The sequence below is a fragment of the Dendrobates tinctorius genome, unplaced genomic scaffold (assembly GCF_039654945.1).
Source record: "Dendrobates tinctorius isolate UK_male_01 unplaced genomic scaffold, ASM3965494v1 ptg000056l, whole genome shotgun sequence".
Classification (NCBI taxonomy): Eukaryota; Metazoa; Chordata; class Amphibia; order Anura; family Dendrobatidae; genus Dendrobates; species Dendrobates tinctorius.
In genome coordinates this window covers 9,756,832-9,779,719 of record NW_027361724.1, presented here as the reverse complement: position 1 = coordinate 9,779,719, position 22,888 = coordinate 9,756,832, and positions in this window count along the sequence as shown.

The window sequence follows — 22,888 nt, the reverse complement described above, 5'->3', positions numbered from 1 at the left end:
AAAGTCTGCATTCCAAAACGTCACTACTTCCCTTCCGAGCCCCGACGTGTGTCCATACAGTAGTTTTCTCCCACATATGGGGCGTCAGCGTACTCAGGACAAATTGGACAACAACTTTTGGGGTTCAATTTCTCCTGTTACCCTTGGGAAAATAAAAAAAAGGTGACTAAATGATCATGTTTGTGGAAAAAATACGAATTTTTTTATTTTCACGCCCGGGCGTTATAAACTTCTGTGAAGCACTGGGGGGTTCAAAGTGCTCACCACACATCTAGATAAGTTCCTTTGGTGGGTCTAGTTTACAAAATGGTGTCATTTGTGGGGGGTTTCCACTGTTTTGGTACATCAGGGGTTTTCCAATCGTGACATGATGTCCGATCTCAATTCCAGCCAAAAACGTCAAATGGCGCTGCTTCCCTTCCGAGCTCTGCCATGCGCCCACATAGTGGTTTACCCCCACATGTGGGGTATCAGCGTACTCAAGACAAATTGCACAATAACTTTTAGGGTCCTGTTACCCTTGGAAAAATAAGAATTTAGGGTGAAAAGATCATTTTTGTGGAAAAAATATGATTTTTTAATTGTACGGCTGTATGTTATAAACTTCTGTGAAGCCCTTGGTGGTTCACAGTTCTCACCACACATCTAGATAAGTTCCTTAGGGGGTCTAGTTTCCAAAATGGTGTCATTTGTGGGGGGTTTCCACTGTTTTGGTACATCAGGGGTTTTCCAAAAAAATAGTGGTTTACCCCCACATGTGGGGTATCAGCGTACTCAGGACAAATTGCACAATAACTTTTAGTGTCCTGTTACCCTTGGGAAAATAAAAGTTGGGGTGAAAAGATCATTTTTGTGGAAAAAATATGATTTTTTAATTGTACCGCTGTACATTATAAACTTCTGTGAAGCTCTTGTGGGTTCAAAGTTCTCACCACATATCTAGATAAGTTCCTTGGGGGGTCTAGTTTCCAAAATGAGGTCACTTGTAGGGGGTTTCCACTGTTTAGGTACATCAGGGACTCTCCAAACGTGACATGGCGGCCGATCTGAATTCCAGCCAATTTTGCATTGAAAAAGTCAAATGGCGCTCCTTCCATTCTGAGCTCTGCCATGCGCCGAAACAGTCGTTCCCCCCCACATATCAGGTATCGGCGTACTCAGGACAAATTGCACAATAACTTTTGCAGTCCAATTTCTCCTGTTACCCTTGGTAAAAAAAAAAAAATTGAACCTGAAGTATTTTCTTTGTGGAAAGAGTTAGATGTTCATTTTTTTTAAATATTCAAAAAAATTCCTGTGATGCACCTAAAGGGTTAATAAACTTCTTGAATGTGATTTTGAGCACCTTAAGGGGTGCAGTTTTTAGAATGGTGTCACTTTTGGGTATTTTCTATCATATAGACCCCTCAAAGTGGCTTCAAATGTGATGTAGTCCTTAAAAATATAATGGTGTTGCAAAAATGAGAAATCGCTGGTCAATTTTTAACCCTTATAACTTCCTAACAAAAAAAAAATTTTGGTTCCAAAATTGTGCTGATGTAAAGTAAACATGTGGGAAATGTTAGTTATCAAGTTTTTGTGTGCCGTATCTCTGTGATTTAAGGGCATAAAAATTCAAAGTTGGAAAATTGCGAAATTTTTGACATTTTCGCCAAATTTCCGTTTTTCTCACAAATAAACGCAAGTTATTTGAATGAAATTTTACCACTATCATGAAGTACAATATGTCACGAGAAAACAAAGTCAGAATCACCGGGATCCATGGAAGCGTTCCAGAGTTATGATCTCATAAAGGGACAGTGGTCAGAATTGTAAAAATTGGCCCGGTCATGAACGTGCAAACCACCCTTGGGGGTGAAGGGGTTAAATGGTTTCTATAAATGCAGGCATAACCACTGTAAATTGTGCAGTTTTGTACTGAGATCTACTAGTTTCATAAAAAAGACTAATTTTTCCTATAAAAAATGTAATCAATTGTAGCTCTTCATATGTCTTCAATTTGATTGAATGTTCCGTGTACAATATCCAGTTGATAGGTTATATCAAGGACCCTTTATAAGCCTGCAAGCAATGAATTACAATGCAAAACAGATATCCTCAGTCTCTAGACATTTTTAAATGGCCATAAGGGAGATATTACCCCATTTTTTTTCCATGAATTTAGAAAATATCTGTTAGGGGAAGATATTTATAAAGAAAACTCCTAAATCATGAATCATTCTGTATATTAAAATTAGAAAATAGCGCTCCATCGGGTTTGAACATTATTAATTTCTATTAGATCATGTCAAATTAATGTCTTTTTCTTTGTCGTCGTGGTAAATTCCTGCCTTTCTTTTTTTAAGCACTTTCCTAATTGGATGACTAGGTTACATGTGGCATCATTTGTATACATAATTAAGCTATGCCTTTTCCACTTATAGCATGACTAAGGAACCATGCTGAAATACATAAGGTCAGCAGGAATCTATTCTTCACTTCATGCTGATTCTATTCTGTTTTTAAAATTATAAAATAAATTTGAAGTTTTATGTTCACCTACACATCACTGGCTGATTTCCCTGCATAATTGCTTTATTAAAATCATAATGAAAAAGGCTGGCCTTGATGAATTGGGACCTTAGGCTGACGTCACACTACTGTATAGCATCCGATACGAGTGTCAGATATGATATACTAATGACCCTCTGCTCCTGCTCTGCTGCAGGCGGTAGCTCAGAATCATGCCAATGTGCTCTAATCCTCTTGCATGACAGGACCGGAGCATAGCTGTGGAGGAGACAGTAAAAGCAATTTCTCCATCTAATATTCTGCTGGAGTCAGCATATATCGCAAACTCTGCTCACTTGCACCCATTATTATAACACTGGGCTGAGTGCTATGCAATGTTTATCACTTAGCACTCGGCCGTGATGTATGTGTTGTACAGCATTGTGACTCCGGCCTTACTGTGTATACTTGAGTGTACACCATTTGATCTTACATTATGCATGTAGTGTCAAAATACAGCTTATAATGCCACTCGCATTATAGGATGTAGGATGTAGCCGTATATTGTAATCATGCGCACAGCACATTGCTATTTGTACCATACATGAGCTGTCAACTTGTTTATTACTTTAAATGTTCTTTTAATTAGACAAGTATGTTTTCACATTGCTTTATCCAATATTCAAATTCCCTGTAGACTGTGAGCCCTCGCGGGCAGGGTCCCCTCTCCTTATGTACTTGTGTGTCCCTTGTCTTACACATGTTTATTATACTTGTCTATATTTCCCCTTTTCACATGTAAAGCGCCATGGAATAAATGGCGCTATATAAATGCATAATAATAATCATGTAGAAGTGCAGCCTTACATGAGAAACAGATTAGCTTGAACACAACAGTACAGGGTGAAGCTGCTATGAAATTTTCAAGGAAGATCAAAAGCAATGTCAGAAGAACAAACCTCCCCATCATGTATTGTTTATGTGCTCTCATGCTATATGGGCAAGCTATATCTGTAGTCATCCTAAAATGGACCAACTGTAGAAAACCCGGAATAAACACTTACGATTATCAAAATTATCTTTTGTACAGAGAGGTTATTCGTAGCTTCAGCCATCTAGCTGAATAGGCTCTTGTGTAGCACATTTTCCCCACCAGGAACAGGTGGTGCTCTTTACTAAAATGCAAGACTGTTGTACTCATTTCCATTAAATTTATATAGTGTCTTGAGTCTACTCCAGTGCAGTGTGAGAACATGTAATCCCTTTAAAAATACAAATTCTTATTATAAGTATTAAATAACACCTACATCTTGTGTAACAATAAAACAATAAATTCTACACACTGGCGGTCCCCTAAGAAAACTACTGCAATAGGAGTATTAAAAAAACACCTACATCTTGTGTAACAAACAATGGTTATAAATAACTATAGCAATAATTAAAAGCATGGACCTGATAAATCTTCAAACTACTGTAAGAACCCTATAATAGTCCTAACTGACTCCTGCCTACGTGACGAGGTTGGCACTCCAAGGAGTATGGTTATGGCACCCCCTCAATAGCCTTGTTAACCCTTAAATTGGGTAACACTCATACACCGATTCAGAAAATGGAGAATAAAAATAAAAGTCTGGATTTAGCTATTACTGGTGAGCCTGGATGTATCTCAATCTTCAAGATTGAAGCAATCCAATCAGTCTATGCACACGTACTACTGGATAATAAGTAACCAAAGTCTCAATAGCCATCACTCAGATGCGATATAACAGAGTGTATCACTGCTTCCTCGTGCCAAACAGAAGACATCAAACACAGCAGATATCGGCAAGACCAGTGTGAAAATAATTATGGAATTTATTTCTAATTACTGCTCTTCTAGATATAAGCGGTAGCCAGTGACCTTCAAATGAGTCATTCAAGTGTATCAGAGCACATACAATTCAAAAATAATTCCTTTAACTTTAATGTCACATATCATCAGCAGTTGTGATAAATAATAATAATAAAGTGCTGCAATGCTAATAAGACATGGCTTCCAAATATTCAGCTGAAAAATAGTTGATATCCAGGCACAGAAACTCTGAAGAGGAAGTGAACGTTCATAGTATTCATTTCTAGAACAAGCTATTTTTTATAGGTAGTCTGACTTTTTGCACCTTCCTAAATGGTTATCAAAACTATAACTACAGTAGCTTCCCATTTTTTGGAGTGTCAGGCTAGGTCGCTCTGTGAATTAAGAGTACTGGGTTTGCAGAGAGTTAAGGCCAACATTCGTAGATCTGATCGACAAGTTGAGCTATTGAGGATAGAATCTCGATGGATCTACAAATTAAATTCAGTTAGACCATATGGTATCAATGAAGATCTTTCCTTTACAGGCTTTTTCATGACTTAGATAAGTTCCTTTTCTTGTACTGTCTCAAGTTTGGTGCTTTTGGCCCACATTGGTTGTAGGATCTTTTAATTGTAACCCTGTTATTGGGTGTTTTGCTCTTGTCTATATATAGATAGGCATTTCTTGCCATTTATATAACCATATATTTACATTTTTTCAAGTATTTGTTTTTAATCCTGACATCTGTGTTTTTATTGCTCATGCTGTGATTTGTATATGATCCATTTTGTAATTGTCCCTTATTTTGGCCACTAATTTATTAAAATATTCTGTTGCGGAGCATATTCTCAGCACCTTTACATGCACTGGTTCTTTCTGCACATGAGGGTACCGATGTGATGTCGGCCGTGAGGTTTTGCATTTAATATACTTTGTTTATTTGTAGAATGCATCCTCAGCGCTGTGATCTTTACTGCGCATGCGCCTACTGCATGGATGTCGGTTCAGATTCCTGGTATGCAGACTCACTTCCTTATTCAATTTGCATGGTGGGGACTTGAACTGTGCATGCATTGTGTTCACTGAATCTCCTCTCAACTCTTTTTATCTTGATTGCTCAGCTGATGCCACGCGAGTGTGTCGGCGTTCACAGAGCAATTAGCAAGTGCACTTGCCGGTTATATATAAAAGGGGCTCTGACCCTGCCATGTTGACTTCCCGTGATGAAGCTGCATTAGTGCAGCGACACTCGTTGGGCAGAGCAAGTGTGGTGATTTGATACATACATGTTACATTTTTGAGCAGTTTGTATAGCACTTTTTAGGTGCCAGTTCATATCATCTAGTAGGATGCATTGGACACTAATATGTTATACTCTGGTTAGGATGCATTACGTTTTCTAAGTGCTAGCATTGAGCTTGATGCATTGCATCTTTAGGTGATAGCTTATCCTGCTAGCCTTTACATGTGTGCAAACTTTTATTGGCCATTTATTGCCCTATATCTTTGGTATAATTTATTTGCATACTTGTTCTGGCTGCTGGTATTTTGATTCCACCTTTTGTTCAAAATATATTTTATATATATTTCTGGCACCTATATTGGCATTTTTCATATATTTTTTGTGACTAGAGAGTTTATACATTATTAGTAACATAGTAATTAAGGTTGAAGGGAGACTTTAAGTCCATCTAGTTCAACCCATATCCTATCCTAACTTGCCCTAACATGTTGATCCAGAGGAAGGCAAAAAAAACCCATGTGGCAAACTGTGAGCTTCACATTGGGGAAAAAAATTCCTTCCCGACTCCACATATGGCAATCAGACTAACTCCCTGGATCAACACAACACTAAGGAAACTAGTGTATATACCCTGTAATATTATACTTTTCAAGAAAGGCATCCAGTCCCTTCTTAAATTTTAGTAGGGAGTCACTCATTACAACATCATATGGCAGAGAGTTCCATAGTCTCACTGCTCTTACAGTAAAGAATCCGCATCTGTTAGTATGCTTAAACCTTCTTTCCTCCAGACGTAGAGGATGCCCCCTTGTCCCTGTCACATGTCTAAGAGTAAAAAGATCATTAGATAGGTCTTGGTATTGTCCCCGCATATATTTATACATTGTAATAAGATCACCCCTAAGCCTTCGATTCTCCAAACTAAATAACCCCAAGTGTAATAACCTGTCTGATTTTTTTTTTTTTTTTTTGGCACATTTTCATGTGAGCCCTCCATTATGTGACATCACATGTTTCATATTGCTCTCTTGTTAATCCGTTCATTTATTCATTTATTATTAGAATTGTCTGTAATATTATTATTTTTTTCTGCTTTTTTGCATTTGGTACATATTGTTTTTTCACTCACCTGCCTTTCTTATTATTGGGCAGAGCAGGTATGGTGATTTGATACATACATGTCACATTTTTGCAGTTTGTATAGCACTTTTTAGGTGCCAGTTCATATTATCTAGTAGGATGCATTGGACACTAATATGTTATACTCTGGTTAGGATGCATTACATTTCCTAAGTGCTAGCATTGAGCTTGATGCATTGCATCTTTAGGTGATCGCTTATTCCGCTAGCCTATACATGTGTGCAAACTTTTATTGGCCATTTAATGCCCTATATCTTTGGTATAATTATTTATTTGCATACTTGTTCTGGCTACTGGTGTTTTGCTTCCACCTTTTCTTCAAAATATATTTTATATATTTTTCTGGCACCTATATTGGCATTTTTCATATATTTTTAGTGACTAGGGAGATTATTCATTATTATTAGTGTGATTTTTTTGGCACCTTTTCATGTGAGCCCTCCATTATGTGTTATCATATGTTTCATATTGCTCTCTTTTGTTATTCCATTGATCATTTATTTATTATTGGAATTGTCTGTAATTTTATTTTACTGCTTTTTTTGTATTTGGTACAGTTTTTTCACTCACCTGCCTTATTATTTTGCATGTCGTTCCATCATGATTTTAACTGTTTTTAATGTACATTGTCAGTCGGTCCGGCCTTTTGTGTTCAATAAAGCCTTTGTTCATTCATTATTTGCCTTGTGTGCACTATACTTTGCGCACTGTCTTCTTTCCATATTATCTACTATGTTAGTGCAATGAGTAGCATCGGGCTTTTCTGGATTATTTTTTATCATATTAAGTGGTGCCCACTATTTTTCTTACTCATAACTAGAGTTGAGCGAAACGGGTCGAAAAATTTCAAAAGTCGCCGACTTTTGGCAAAGTCGGGTTTCATGAAACGAAACCCGACCCTAGGATGAGGTCGGCCACGAGGTCGGCGACTTACGCGCCAAAGTCACGTTTCAAAAGTTTGTTTTGCGCTCTTTTTCAGCCAATCAGGATCCACGGACACTGTGGGCAACGTGATGACATAGGCACGGGTCACCACCATCTTTCAGAAGGGCATGCAAGTGATTGGCTTGCTTTGGTGGGCGTCACAGGGGGTATAAAAGGGCGTGCACGCCGACCGCCATCTTACTTCTGCCGATCTTAGCATAGGGAGAGGTTGCTGCTGATTCTGTAGGGAGAGCGTTAGGCAGGGAAGGAGAAAAAAAAACTGCTTCTGCTGCTAGCGATTGTGCCTGTACAACACACCAGTCACTGTGTGTGCAGTGCAAGGGGAGGCTATATTGTGGTGTATCAGTGGTGTTGGTTGTTGGGCTGCCTTCTAAGGCTTCCTGACAGCTGCATTGCTGTTTACCCACTGCTCTGCAAACTGCTTTTTTAAAAGCAATCCCAATTTTTTTTTTGTCCTGCTGAGTTACTGAGCTGCAAACTGCTTTTTTTAAAAGCAATCCCAATTTTTTTTTTTTGTCCTGCTGAGGTACTGAGCGTGCATTTTTTCACACCATACAGTGGTGTACGCTCCTCACACAGTACCGTGTAACGGCTGTTATCACAGCCACAGTGAAGCTATCTGTGTCACTCTGTGAGAATAAGTCGAGGACATGTTCCGTTCTTACAGACCTGCACTCTAGGGAGATTCCTACTCTGCCCAATTCTACATACACCTTGTAGTTTGTGATACACTAGCCAATTTCTGCCTGTGACATAGCGCTGTGATATTCAGTGGGCCTCACACAATCCAAAAGTGTCCAGTGTCCACAAGTGTCTGCAGAAATTCAAGATCTCCCTTATCCTCTAGTCACTTTGGTCACAGCTGTGCCATCGAGCCTGTGACATAGCGCTCAGATATTCAGTGGGCCTCACACAATCCAAAAGTGTCCAGTGTCCACAAGTGTCTGCAGAAATTCAAAATCTCCCTTATCCTCTAGTCACTTTGGTCACAGCTGTGCCATCGAGCCTGTGACATAGCGCTCAGATATTCAGTGGGCCTCACACAATCCAAAAGTGTCCAGTGTCTGCAGAAATTCAAAATCTCCCTTATCCTCTAGTCACTTTGGTCACAGCTGTGCCTTCGAGCCTGTGACATAGCGCTCAGATATTCAGTGGGCCTCACACAATCCAAAAGTGTCCAGTGTCCACAAGTGTCTGCAGAAATTCAAAATCTCCCTTATCCTCTAGTCACTTTGGTCACAGCTGTGCCATCGAGCCTGTGACATAGCGCTCAGATATTCAGTGGGCCTCACACAATCCAAAAGTGTCAGGTGTCTGCAGAAATTCAAAATCTCACTTATCCTCTAGTCACTTTGGTCACAGCTGTGCCATCGAGCCTGTGACATAGCGCTCAGATATTCAGTGGGCCTCACACAATCCAAAAGTGTCCAGTGTCTGCAGAAATTCAAAATCTCACTTATCCTCTAGTCACTTTGGTCACAGCTGTGCCATCCAGCCTGTGACATAGCGTTCAGATATTCAGTGGGCCTCACACAATCCAAAAGTGTCCAGTGTCCACAAGTGTCTGCAGAAATTCAAAATCTCCCTTATCCTCTAGTCACTTTGATCACAGCTGTGCCATCGAGCCTGTGACATAGCGCTCAGATATTCAGTGGGCCTCACAATCCAAAAGTGTCCAGTGTCTGCAGGAATTCAAAATCTCACTTATCCTCTAGTCACTTTGGTCACAGCTGTACCATCGAGCCTGTGACATAGCGCTCAGATATTCAGTGGGCCTCACACAATCCAAAAGTGTCCAGTGTCTGCAGAAATTCAAAATCTCACTTATCCTCTAGTCACTTTGGTCACAGCTGTGCCATCGAGCCTGTGACATAGCTCTCAGATGTTCAGTGGGCCTCACACAATCCAAAAGTGTCCAGTGTCCACAAGTGTCTGCAGAAAATCAAAATCTCCCTTATCCTCTAGTCACTTTGGTCACAGCTGTGCCATCGAGCCTGTGACATAGCGCTCAGATATTCAGTGGGCCTCACACAATCCAAAAGTGTCTAGTGTCTGCAGAAATTCAAAATCTCACTTATCCTCTAGTCACTTTGGTCACAGCTGTGCCATCGAGCCTGTGACATAGCGCTCAGATATTCAGTGGGCCTCACACAATCCAAAAGTGTCCAGTGTCCACTAGTGTGAGCAGAAATTCAAAATCTCCCCTGTCCTATAGACACCTTGTACCTAGTTTTACATTACTATATAGTTTGTTGGATTTTGTCTACATTTCTACCAAAAATGAAGAAGGCTGGTGGAAGAGGCCGTGGAATTGGGCGGGGGTTGGCAGCTGGTAATGATGGTGTTGGTGGTGGGTCTGATGGTAGTGGCAAGACCAAAATAGGACCGAATGCAGGAGGTGTTGAGCCTGCATCATCGTCTGGCTCCATAAGGCTTCGAAGGCTTAGTTTTCTAGGAGTTGGCAAACCGCTTTTAAAGCCAGAGCATCAGGAAAAAGTTTTGTCTTACATTGCTGACTCAGCCTCCAGCTCTATCGCCTCCTCTTCTTCAGTTGTAAAAAGTAAAAGCACTGAGTCGTCATTGGAGGCTCATGTTCATGAACCACACCTTTCCTTGTGTCCTTCACCCCAACCAAGATTGAAGGATGACGCAGGCCATACTACTGATTACTCCATGGAGCTGTTTTCACATACCATGCCTGGATTATCAAGTCAAAAGGTGAATTACCCAGGCCAAGATGAATCTGACATGGAGTGCACTGATGCACAGCCGCTGATGGATGATTCTGCTGGTACATTCACTCAGAGCACTACATTGTCCTCGCAGTGTACAGAGCCAGATTCTGACCCTGATGTGACTCAGGTGCCCCTTCCCGCACACTATACCACCATAAACGGTGACACAGAGGAAGGTGCACATGACATAGAAGAGGAGGTGATGGATGACCCAGTTGTTGACCCAGATTGGCATCCATTGGGGGAAGAGGGTGCTGCTTCCAATAGCTCAGATGAGGAGCATCCACAGCAGACATCGACATCGCAACAGCTGTTATCTGGCAGGCCCGGAGCACTCCAAAGACAGGTTCCAAAAATCAAAAAAGTTGCTGGACAGCTTGTCCAGAGGGTCAAAAGATCACAGCGTGCTAGGCCGCAAAATGTCTGCCAAAGTAGGAAGAGTGCAGTGTGGCACTTTTTTGAACAAAATCCTCGTGATCAGGCCAAGGTTATCTGTAAGAAGTGCGCAAAGACCTTTAGCCGAGGGAAAAATCTGAAAAATGTGAATACCAGTTGCATGCTTAGACATTTAAACACCATGCACTTGCGCGTGGACACAACACTAGAGTTGAGCGACTTTTGGTTTTTTAGGGTCGCGTTTCGTTTCGTGAAACCCGACTTTTCCAAAAGTCGGGTCGAGCAAGATCGTCCGATTATAGGGAAAAGTCGGGGTCGTCCCGAAACACGAAACCCAATGTAAGTCAATGGGGAATAAAAGTCGGCAGTGAGAGGAGGACAGGAAACACACCTACAGTGCCCATTTGAATGCCAAAAGCATCAATTCTTCTTACTTAAGCTTGTCAACCTTAATTAACTTCATAATACAAGTTACGCACTGAAAAATGGGGGTTATTTGGCTACAGACTGTGGGGGGGGGAGGGCTGGCTCCAGGTTTTCATGTGCCCTGGGCGAAAGAGCGCCCCTTTAACACATACCACAACTCATCATGCTTCGATATGGCAGAGAAATAGCGGTATAGTACAATGAAAAATACCTCACTTTTTACATCTCATGACGAGGCCCATCTATTTCTCCATACAGAATCATTGGTCCCATATAATGTTTGAAACAGTATATGATGAGCTCCACAAAATGCTACAGTATATGTTGGTCCCCATGGAAGAAGCTCCACTGTCTTATGGGCCCAAATAATGCTCCAAACATAATGGGCCCCATTTCTAATGCTCTAGTGTATAATGGGCCCTGTAAATGCTGCTCCAGTGTCTGATGTCCACCTTTGGAATGTTCCAGTGTATGGTGGGCCCCATCTATCATTCTCAGACGGTGTTAGGCCCAGTATGGATTGCACGTGATTGCACAAAGGTTAGAAAGGGTACCGTATCCCCAGATAACATGTATGGATAGCATACACATTCAAAATATATGTCTCAGGAGGCAGGCTCAGACGGTGTTAGGCCCAGTATGGATTGCACGTGATTGCACAAAGGTTAGAAAGGGTACCGTATCCCCAGATAACATGTATGGATAGCGTACACATTCAAAATATATGTCTCAGGAGGCAGGCTCAGACGGTGTTAGGCCCAGTATGGATTGCACGTGATTGCACAAAGGTTAGAAAGGGTACCGTATCCCCAGATAACATGTATGGATAGCGTACACATTCAAAATATGTCTATACATCAGGAGGCAAGCTCAGACGGTGTTAGGCCCAGTATGGATTGCACGTGATTGCACAAAGGTTAGAAAGGGTACCGTATCCCCCGATAACATGTATGGATAGCGTACACATTCAAAATATATGTCTCAGGAGGCAGGCTCAGATGGTGTTAGGCCCAGTATGGATTGCACATGATTGCACAAAGGTTAGAAAGGGTACCGTATCCCCAAATAACATGTATGGATAGCGTACACATTCAAAATATATGTCTATACATCAGGAGGCAGGCTCAGACGGTGTTAGGCCCAGTATGGATTGCACGTGATTGCACAAAGGTTAGAAAGGGTACCGTTTCCCCGGATAACATGTATGGATAGCGTACACATTCAAAATACATGTCTCAGGAGGCAGGCTCAGACGGTGTTAGGCCCAGTATGGATTGCACGTGATTGCACAAAGGTTAGAAAGGGTACCGTTTCCCCGGATAACATGTATGGATAGCGTACACATTCAAAATATATGTCTCAAGAGGCAGGCTCAGACGGTGTTAGGCCCAGTATGGATTGCACGTGATTGCACAAAGGTTAGAAAGGGTGCCGTATCCCCGGATAACATGTATGGATAGCGTACACATTCAAAATATATGTCTCAGGAGGCAGGCTCAGACGGTGTTAGGCCCAGTATGGATTGCACGTGATTGCACAAAGGTTAGAAAGGGTACCGTATCCCCGGATAACATGTATGGATAGCGTACACATTCAAAATATATGTCTATACATCAGGAGGCAGGCTCAGACGGTGTCAGGCACAGTATGGATTTGACGGCCCAGATTACACAGCGGAGGAGCAGGGAGAGGTAAAGATTGCAAATGCTGGGGCCCTGCCCAAGCAAGGGGGGCCCACTCGTGGGCGTCGGTACTGGCACTGGGCCCCTCATAGTACAGCGGTGTGTCTGACGGCGGGTGTGCACCACCACCCTCAGAGACACTTGATTGCACTATGAGGGACCCTGTGCCAGTGCCCGCGCTCAAGAGTCGGCCTAACCACCTGTCCAGGGCAACGGCACTCGCACGGTGTCGTGCGCTAGGTGGTGACCCCAGCCATGGGGGGGGAGGCAGCACAGTTAGGGAGTTTTAGAAAGTGGCATATGTTGATGTTGGACATTCAGCTGATGCAAAAGGGGAAATAGGTGAAGTACCAGGAAGAGGTGGACCAAAGCAAGCCATTTTTCTGTCACACTATGTGTCATCAGGGGAAGGTGGGACAAAATCCTTGGAAACCCATGCGTGGTTCATTTTAATGAAGGTTAGATCATCCACATTTTGGGTTGACAGACGGGTCCTTTTTTCTGTCAGGATTGATCCAGCTGCACTGAAGACTCTTTCCGATAGCACACTTGCAGCTGGGCAAGCGAGCTCCTGTAAGGCATATTGGGCCAATTCAGGCCAGGTGTCCAGTTTAGCGGCCCAATAGTCAAAGGGGAATGACCTGTGTGGGAGAACATCGATATGGGAGGAAAAGTAGTTTGTAACCATAGTTGACAACTGCTGTCTCCTGTCTCTTTCCATCGATGCAGTATTACCAGTTGTGTGAGCGGTATTTGAAAAATCAGTCCACAACATTGTCATGAAACCCCTGTCTCCAACGCCACTTCTGCTGTGTGCACCACGAACACCTCTGCCAAGCTGCCCCCGGCCCGTACGGCTCGTGTGAGAACCATCACCGCTGCTGTGTGCTGGGAATGCCTCAAGCAACCGATTTACCAGAGTTGCTTGTTTATTAGCCAATATTAGGTCAAGGTTCTCCTGTGGCATGATGTTTTGTAATTTGCCTTTATAGCGTGGATCCAGGATGCTGGCCAACCAGTAGTCGTCATCGTTCATCATTTTGGCAATGCGGGGGTCCCTTTTTAGGATCCGCAAGGCATAATCTGACATGTGGGCCAATGTTCCCGGTGTCAATGATGCACTGCGAGTGCTGGGTGGAGGAGCACTTTCTGGCAAATCCACATCCCTCCAGTCACGCACAAACCCTGTACCAGACCTTGCCACGCCAACATTTTCACTTGCCCCACGAGATGCATCCTCCTCCCCTAAGTAATCATCCCCATCATCATCCTCCTCCTCCTCTTCTTCCTCCACCTCGTCCAGGAGAGGTCCCTGAGCAGACAATGGCTGAATGTCATCAAGGATTCCCTCCTCCTCTTCCTCCTCATCAACATTGGCTGCAGACGCCTGCTCCTTAAGGTGCGTCAAAGTTTGCATGAGCAGACGCATAAGTGGGATGCTCATGCTTAGGATGGCGTCGTCTGCGCTTACCAGCCGTGTGCATTCCTCAAAACACTGAAGGACTTTACAAAGGTCTTTCAGCTTCGACCACTGCACACCTGTCAACTCCATGTCTGCTCTCAAAGTGCCTGGCCGTGTATCCTCCCACAAATGCATTATGGCCTGCCTCTGCTCGCACAGCCGCTCCACCATGTGCAGGGTGGAGTTCCACCTTGTTGCAATGTCGATAATGAGGCGGTGGTTGGGAAGGTGGAGCAATCGCTGCAGCTTCTGCATACGAACGGAGTGTACAGGCGACCGGTGGATGTGCGCGCACAGTCTTCTCACCTTCTGGAGCAGGGCTGTTAACTCCGGATAATTTTTGAGGAAGCACTGCACCACCAGGTTCAAGGTGTGAGCCAAGCAAGGTATGTGGCTGAGTTTTGAAAGGGCTATGGCTGCCACAAAATAACGGCCGTTATCACTAACTACCTTGCCTGCCTCAAGATGTACACTGCCCAGCCATGACTCAGTTTGTCGCTTCAAGTACTCGGCCAGCACCTCGGCGGTGTGTCTGTCGCCCAAACACATCATCTGCAACACAGCCTGCTGACGCTTTCCACTAGCTGCTCGATGGGGGGACACATCGTGTGCAACAGTGGCAGCTGCAGATGGAGTGCTCGTACGACTGCGCTCTGTGGACGAGCTTTCGCTTCTGGAGGAGGAGGGTCGAACGCCTACAGCCAACTGTTTCCTATACCGTGGGCTAGGCAGCACTGTCCCACCACCGCTGTCCCCTGTGGACCCTGCATCCACCACATTAACCCAGTGCGCAGTGATGGACACGTAATGGCCCTGGCCATGCCGACTGGACCATGCATCAGTTGTGAGGTGCACCTTTCCGCTCACTGACTGCTTGAGTGCATGGACAATGCGGTCTTTCACATAATGGTGGAGGCCTGGGATGGCTTTGCGAGAGAAGAATTGGCGACTGGGTAGGTCATAGCGTGGTACTGCATAGACCATGAGTTCGCGGAAAGCTGTGCTTTCCACCAACCGAAAGGGCATCATCTCAAACGAGATTAGTTTGGCAATGTGGGCGTTCAAACCCAGTGTACGCGGATGAGAGACTGAGTACTTTCTTGACCTACTCATAGTGTCTGGGAGGGTGAGCTGGACTTGAGAGCTGCATATGGTGGAAGTAGCGGTGGACAGGGCGGACTGAGAGAGGGTTGATGATGGTGATGGAGTTGGTGTTCTTTCTGATGGTTTAGAATCAGTCTTTCGTTGATATAACAGTGGGATTCCCTGACTGCTGTGGTCTTGCAACGACACCTCAACATTTGCTGCTGTGCTAACCGGTGGGCTTACAGTGGGGGAAACAATGTAGCGTTGCTGACTACCTTCGTTGTGATCAGTTGCACATGTGGCACTTGAGGTTTGGTGTTGTGTCCACGCTTGCAAGTGCATGCTGGTTAAATGTCTAAGCATGCAACTGGTATTCAAATTTTTCAGATTTTTCCCTCGGCTAAAGGTCTTTGCGCACTTCTTACAGATAACCTTGGCCTGATCATGAGGATTTGGTTCAAAAAAGTGCCACACTGCACTCTTCCTACTTTGGCAGACATTTTGCGGCCTAGTACGCTGTGATCTTTTGACCCTCTGGACAAGCTGTCCAGCAACTCTTTTGATGTTTGGAACCTGTCTTTGGAGTGCTCCGGGCCTGCCAGATAACAGCTGTTGCGATGTCGATGTCTGCTGTGGATGCTCCACATCTGAGCTATTGGAAGCAGCACCCTCTTCCCCCAATGGATGCCAATCTGGGTCAACAACTGGGTCATCCATCACCTCCTCTTCTATGTCATGTGCACCTTCCTCTGTGTCACCGTGTATGGTGGTATAGTGTGCGGGAAGGGGCACCTGAGTCTCATCAGGGTCAGAATCTGGCTCTGTACACTGCGAGGACAATGTAGTGCTCTGAGTGAATGTACCAGCAGAATCATCCATCAGCGGCTGTGCATCAGTGCACTCCATGACAGATTCATCTTGGCCTGGGTAATTCACCATTTCACTTGATAAACCAGGCATGGTATGTGAAAACAGCTCCATGGAGTAATCAGTAGTATGGCCTGCATCATCCTTCAATCTTGGTTGGGGTGAAGGACACAAGGAAAGGTGTGGTTCATGAACATGAGCCTCCAATGACGACTCAGGGCTTTAACTTTTTACAACTGAAGAAGAGGAGGCGATAGAGCTGGAGGCTGAGTCAGCAATGTAAGACAAAACTTTTTCCTGATGCTCTGGCTTTAAAAGCGGTTTGCCAACTCCTAGAAAACTAAGCGTTCGAGGCCTTATGTAGCCAGATGATGACGCAGGGTCAGCACCTCCTGCATTCGGTCCTATTTTGCTCTTGCCACTACCATCAGATCCACCACCAACACCATCATTACCAGCTGCCAACCCCCGCCCAATTCCACGGCCTCTTCCACCAGCCTTCCTCATTTTTGGTAGAAATGTAGACAAAATCCAACAAACTATATAGTAATGTAAAACAAGGTACAAGGTGTTTATAGGACAGGGGAGATTTTGAATTTCTGCAGACACTTGTGGACACTGGACACTTTTGGATTATGTGAGGCCCACTGATATTTGAGCGCTATGTGACAGGCTCGATGGCACAGCTGTGACCAAAGTGACTAGAGGATAAGGGAGATTTTGAATCTCTGCACATACTTTTGGACACTGGATGGACACTTTTGGATTGTGTGAGGCCCACTGATATCTGAGCGCTATGTGGCAGGCTCGAAGGCACAGCTCTGACCAAAGTGACTAGAGGATAAGGGAGATTTTGAATCTCTGCACACACTTTTGGACACTGGATGGACACTTTTGGATTGTGTGAGGCCCACTGATATCTGAGCGCTATGTGACAGGCTCGATGGCACAGCTGTGACCAAAGTTACTAGAGGATAAGGGAGATTTTGAATCTCTGCACACACTTTTGGACACTGGACACTTTTGGACTGTTTGAGGCCCAATGAATATCTGAGCGCTATGTGACAGGCTCGATGGCACAGCTGTAACCAAAGTGACTAGAGGATAAGGGAGATTTTGAATCTCTGCACACACTTTTGGACACTGGATGGACACTTTTGGATTGTGTGAGGCCCACTGATATCTGAGCGCTATGTGACAGGCTCGATGGCACAGCTGTGACCAAAGTGACTAGAGGATAAGGGAGATTTTGAATCTCTGCACATACTTTTGGACACTGGATGGACACTTTTGGATTGTGTGAGGCCCACTGATATCTGAGCGCTATGTGGCAGGCTCGAAGGCACAGCTCTGACCAAAGTGACTAGAGGATAAGGGAGATTTTGAATCTCTGCACACACTTTTGGACACTGGATGGACACTTTTGGATTGTGTGAGGCCCACTGATATCTGAGCGCTATGTGACAGGCTCGATGGCACAGCTGTGACCAAAGTTACTAGAGGATAAGGGAGATTTTGAATCTCTGCACACACTTTTGGACACTGGACACTTTTGGACTGTTTGAGGCCCAATGAATATCTGAGCGCTATGTGACAGGCTCGATGGCACAGCTGTAACCAAAGTGACTAGAGGATAAGGGAGATTTTGAATCTCTGCACACACTTTTGGACACTGGATGGACACTTTTGGATTGTGTGAGGCCCACTGATATCTGAGCGCTATGTGACAGGCTCGATGGCACAGCTGTGACCAAAGTGACTAGAGGATAAGGGAGATTTTGAATCTCTGCACACACTTTTGGACACTGGATGGACACTTTTGGATTGTGTGAGGCCCACTGATATCTGAGCGCTATGTGACAGGCTCGATGGCACAGCTGTGACCAAAGTGACTAGAGGATGAGGGAGATTTTGAATCTCTGCACACACTTTTGGACACTGGATGGACACTTTTGGATTGTGTGAGGCCCACTGATATCTGAGCGCTATGTGACAGGCTCGATGGCACAGCTGTGACCAAAGTGACTAGAGGATGAGGGAGATTTTGAATCTCTGCACACACTTTTGGACACTGGATGGACACTTTTGGATTGTGTGAGGCCCACTGATATCTGAGCGCTATGTGACAGGCTCGATGGCACAGCTGTGACCAAAGTGACTAGAGGATAAGGGAGATTTTGAATCTCTGCACACACTTTTGGACACTGGATGGACACTTTTGGATTGTGTGAGGCCCACTGATATCTGAGCGCTATGTGACAGGCTCGATGGCACAGCTGTGACCAAAGTGACTAGAGGATAATGGAGATTTTGAATCTCTGCACACACTTTTGGACACTGGACACTTTTGGATTGTGTGAGGCCCAATGAATATCTGAGCGCTATGTGACAGGCTCGATGGCACAGCTGTGACAAAAGTGACTAGAGGATAATGGAGATTTTGAATCTCTGCACACACTTTTGGACACTGGATGGACACTTTTGGATTGTGTGAGGCCCACTGCTATCTGAGCGCTATGTGACAGGCTCGATGGCACAGCTGTGACCAAAGTGACTAGAGGATAAGGGAGATTTTGAATCTCTGCACACACTTTTGGACACTGGACACTTTTGGATTGTGTGAGGCCCACTGATATCTGAGCGCTATGTGACAGGCTCGATGGCACAGCTGTGACCAAAGTGACTAGAGGATAAGGGAGATTTTGAATCTCTGCACACACTTTTGGACACTGGATGGACACTTTTGGATTGTGTGAGGCCCACTGATATCTGAGCGCTATGTGACAGGCTCGATGGCACAGCTGTGACCAAAGTGACTAGAGGATAAGGGAGATTTTGAATCTCTGCACACACTTTTGGACACTGGACACTTTTGGATTGTGTGAGGCCCACTGATATCTGAGCGCTATGTGACAGGCTCGATGGCACAGCTGTGACCAAAGTGACTAGAGGATAAGGGAGATTTTGAATCTCTGCACACACTTTTGGACACTGGACACTTTTGGATTGTGTGAGGCCCACTGATATCTGAGCGCTATGTGACAGGCTCGATGGCACAGCTGTGACCAAAGTGACTAGAGGATAAGGGAGATTTTGAATCTCTGCACACACTTTTGGACACTGGATGGACACTTTTGGATTGTGTGAGGCCCACTGATATCTGAGCGCTATGTGACAGGCTCGATGGCACAGCTGTGACCAAAGTGACTAGAGGATAAGGGAGATTTTGAATCTCTGCACACACTTTTGGACACTGGACACTTTTGGATTGTGTGAGGCCCAATGAATATCTGAGCGCTATGTGACAGGCTCGATGGCACAGCTGTGACCAAAGTGACTAGAGGATAAGGGAGATTTTGAATCTCTGCACACACTTTTGGACACTGGATGGACACTTTTGGATTGTGTGAGGCCCACTGATATCTGAGCGCTATGTGACAGGCTCGATGGCACAGCTGTGACAAAAATGACTAGAGGATAAGGGAGATTGGATTGCTTTTAAAAAAGCAGTTTGCGGAGCAGTGGGTAAACAGCAATGCAGGAATGTCAGGAAGCCTTAGAAGGCAGCCCAACAACCAACACCACTGATACACCACTATATAGCCTCCCCTTGCACTGCACACACAGTGACTGGTGTGTTGTGCAGGCCAAATTGCTAGCAGCAGAAGCAGTTTTTTTGTCTTCTCAGCAGGACAAAAAAAAAAATTGGGATTGCTTTTAAAAGAGCAGTTTGCAGAGCAGTGGGTAAACAGCAATGCAGGAATGTCAGGAAGCCTTAGAAGGCAGCCCAACAACCAACACCACTGATACACCACTATATAGCCTCCCCTTGCACTGCACACACAGTGACTGGTGTGTTGTGCAGGCACAATCGCTAGCAGCAGAAGCAGTTTTTTGTCTTCTTCCCTGCCTAACGCTCTCCCTACAGAATCAGCAGCAACCTCTCCCTATACTAAGATCGGCAGAAGTAAGATGGCGGTCGGCGTGCACGCCCTTTTATACCCCCTGTGACGCCCACCAAAGCAAGCCAATCACTTGCATGCCCTTCTGAAAGATGGTGGTGACCCGTGCCTATGTCATCACGTTGCCCACAGTGTCCGTGGATCCTGATTGGCTGAAAAAGAGCGCAAAACAAACTTTTGAAACGCGACTTTGGCGCGTAAGTCGCCGACCTCGTGGCCGACCTCATCCTAGGGTCGGGTTTCGTTTCATGAAACCCGACATTGCCAAAAGTCGGCGACTTTTGAATTTTTTCGACTCGTTTCGCTCAACTCTACAAAACACCAAACCTCAAGTGCCACATGTGCAACTGATCACAACGAAGGTAGTCAGCAACGCTACATTGTTTCCCCCACTGTAAGCCCACCGGTTAGCACAGCAGCAAATGTTGAGGTGTCGTTGCAAGGCCACAGCAGTCAGGGAATCCCACTGTTATATCATCGAAAGACTGATTCTAGGCCATCAGAAAGAACACCAACTCCATCACCATCATCAGCCCTCTCTCAGTCCGCCCTGTCCACCGCTACTTCCACCATATGCAGCTCTCAAGTCCAGCTCACCCTCCCAGACACTATGAGTAGGTCAAGAAAAAACCGCGCGCCGAAATTTGGCTCATCTTTCATCGTTTTTAAGAAATCTCAAGATGGAAGAGGCCAGGAGCCATTTGGTGAGCTGCATTTCTTGCTACATGTTCACAGATTTACCAGTGGAAAAGCCAAACTTCACATGCCACAAATGCAAGCTTGTGTCCCTGTTGGAGGAAAAGTTGCAAAATCTCGAAGAGAGGTTAGCTACGTTGAAGATCATTAAGGAAGGAAAAGAGTTCTTGGACAGAGCAGAATTATCTCTTCATGTTACAGAAAGAGAAGAAATTCGAAGTGCACCTGAAGAAACAGAGGAATGGAGACATGTGACCCAGAGAAGCAGGAGGATCAGGAGGCAGTCAGCACCCATACTGCTCAGAAACCAGTACCAGGCTCTCACGCAGGAAAACGATGAAGAAATACATCAGGATAAGACTTTGCCAACAAACAGCAACCTTGTAAGCCTTCAGAGTCCTCCTGGATGGAGAAAGAAAAATGTTGTGAAGAAGAAACTGAGAGTGGTGGTCATGGGGGATTCCCTGCTGAGAGGAACAGAGGCCGCTATCTGCAGACCGGATATAACTTCAAGAGAAATGTGCTGTCTTCCAGGTGCAAAAATTAAAGATGTGTCTGACAGGATATCAGGACTCTTCAGACCTACAGATGACTACCCATTCCTGCTACTACATGTGGGGACAAATGACACCGCAAGAAACGACCTGGAAACCATCTGCAGAGACTTTGAAGACTTAGGCAAGAAAGTGAAAGAACTGGGAGCGCAGGTGGTCTTCTCTTCCATCCTCCCAGTGGATGGCCATGGAACAAGGAGGTGGAATAAGATTCTGCAGATGAACAACTGGCTACGTCGATGGTGCCATCAGCAACAATTTGTATTTCTGGATCACGGAGTGAACTACTTATACGATGGACTACTTGCTAGAGATGGCGTGCACCTTACGAAGACTGGAAAGCATGTATTTGGAAGTCGCCTTGCTACACTTGTAAGGAGAGCTTTAAACTAGAACAACATGGGAAGGGAAGCAAAAGACCAGAAAAAAGCCATACACCTGACAAATGCTATTGAGAACTCTGCTATTAGAAGTGGAAAGGAAGAACAAAGACGAAAGAATATAATTAATAAAAATATTGGAGAAAGAGAAACCAATCACAAACTAAAATGTTTCTATACTAATGCACAAAGCATGGGCAACAAACAAGGAGAATTGGAACTACTAACACAGGAAAAGAAATATGATGTCATTGGCATCACTGAAACTTGGTGGGACAATACACATGATTGGAATACAAGGCTAGAAGGATACAACTTATTTGCAAGAAACAGACTTGATAAACGAGGAGGGGGTGTCGCATTGTATGTTCGAAACGCGTATATCTGCACAGAGATTGAAGCTTCAGAGACTGGGAGTTCTGTGGAAACTGTTTGGGTAAGAATACAAGGACAGAACAATGGAAAGGACACCATTGTAGGCATTTACTACAGGCCACCTGTGCAAGCCGAAGATATGGATGAACTCTTTATGCATCAAATGGCCAAGTTCTCCAAAAAATATGACATAGTTGTCATGGGAGATTTCAACTATCCAGACATTTGTTGGGAATCTCTCTCAGGCAAAACTAACAGGTCAAGGAAATTCTTATCCTCTCTTGCTGACAACTTTATCTTCCAAAAGGTAAGGGAGAAAACAAGGGGAACTGCTACCTTGGATCTAATCCTTATAAACAGGGAGGAAATGGTTGAGGAGGTAAAAGTGGCTGGGACCCTAGGAGGTAGCGACCATGCTATTTTAGAATTTTGGATAACTAGAGGCGGAAGACCTGTGAAGACTCAGACGTCAAGGTTAGATTTCAGAAAGGCAGATTTTAAGGGATTCAGAAAGAGAATTGGAGGGATCCAATGGCTGGATATCCTTAAAGACAAAAATGTCCAGGAAGGATGGGAAATCTTGAAAAATGAAATTCTCAAAGCACAGTTGTTAAC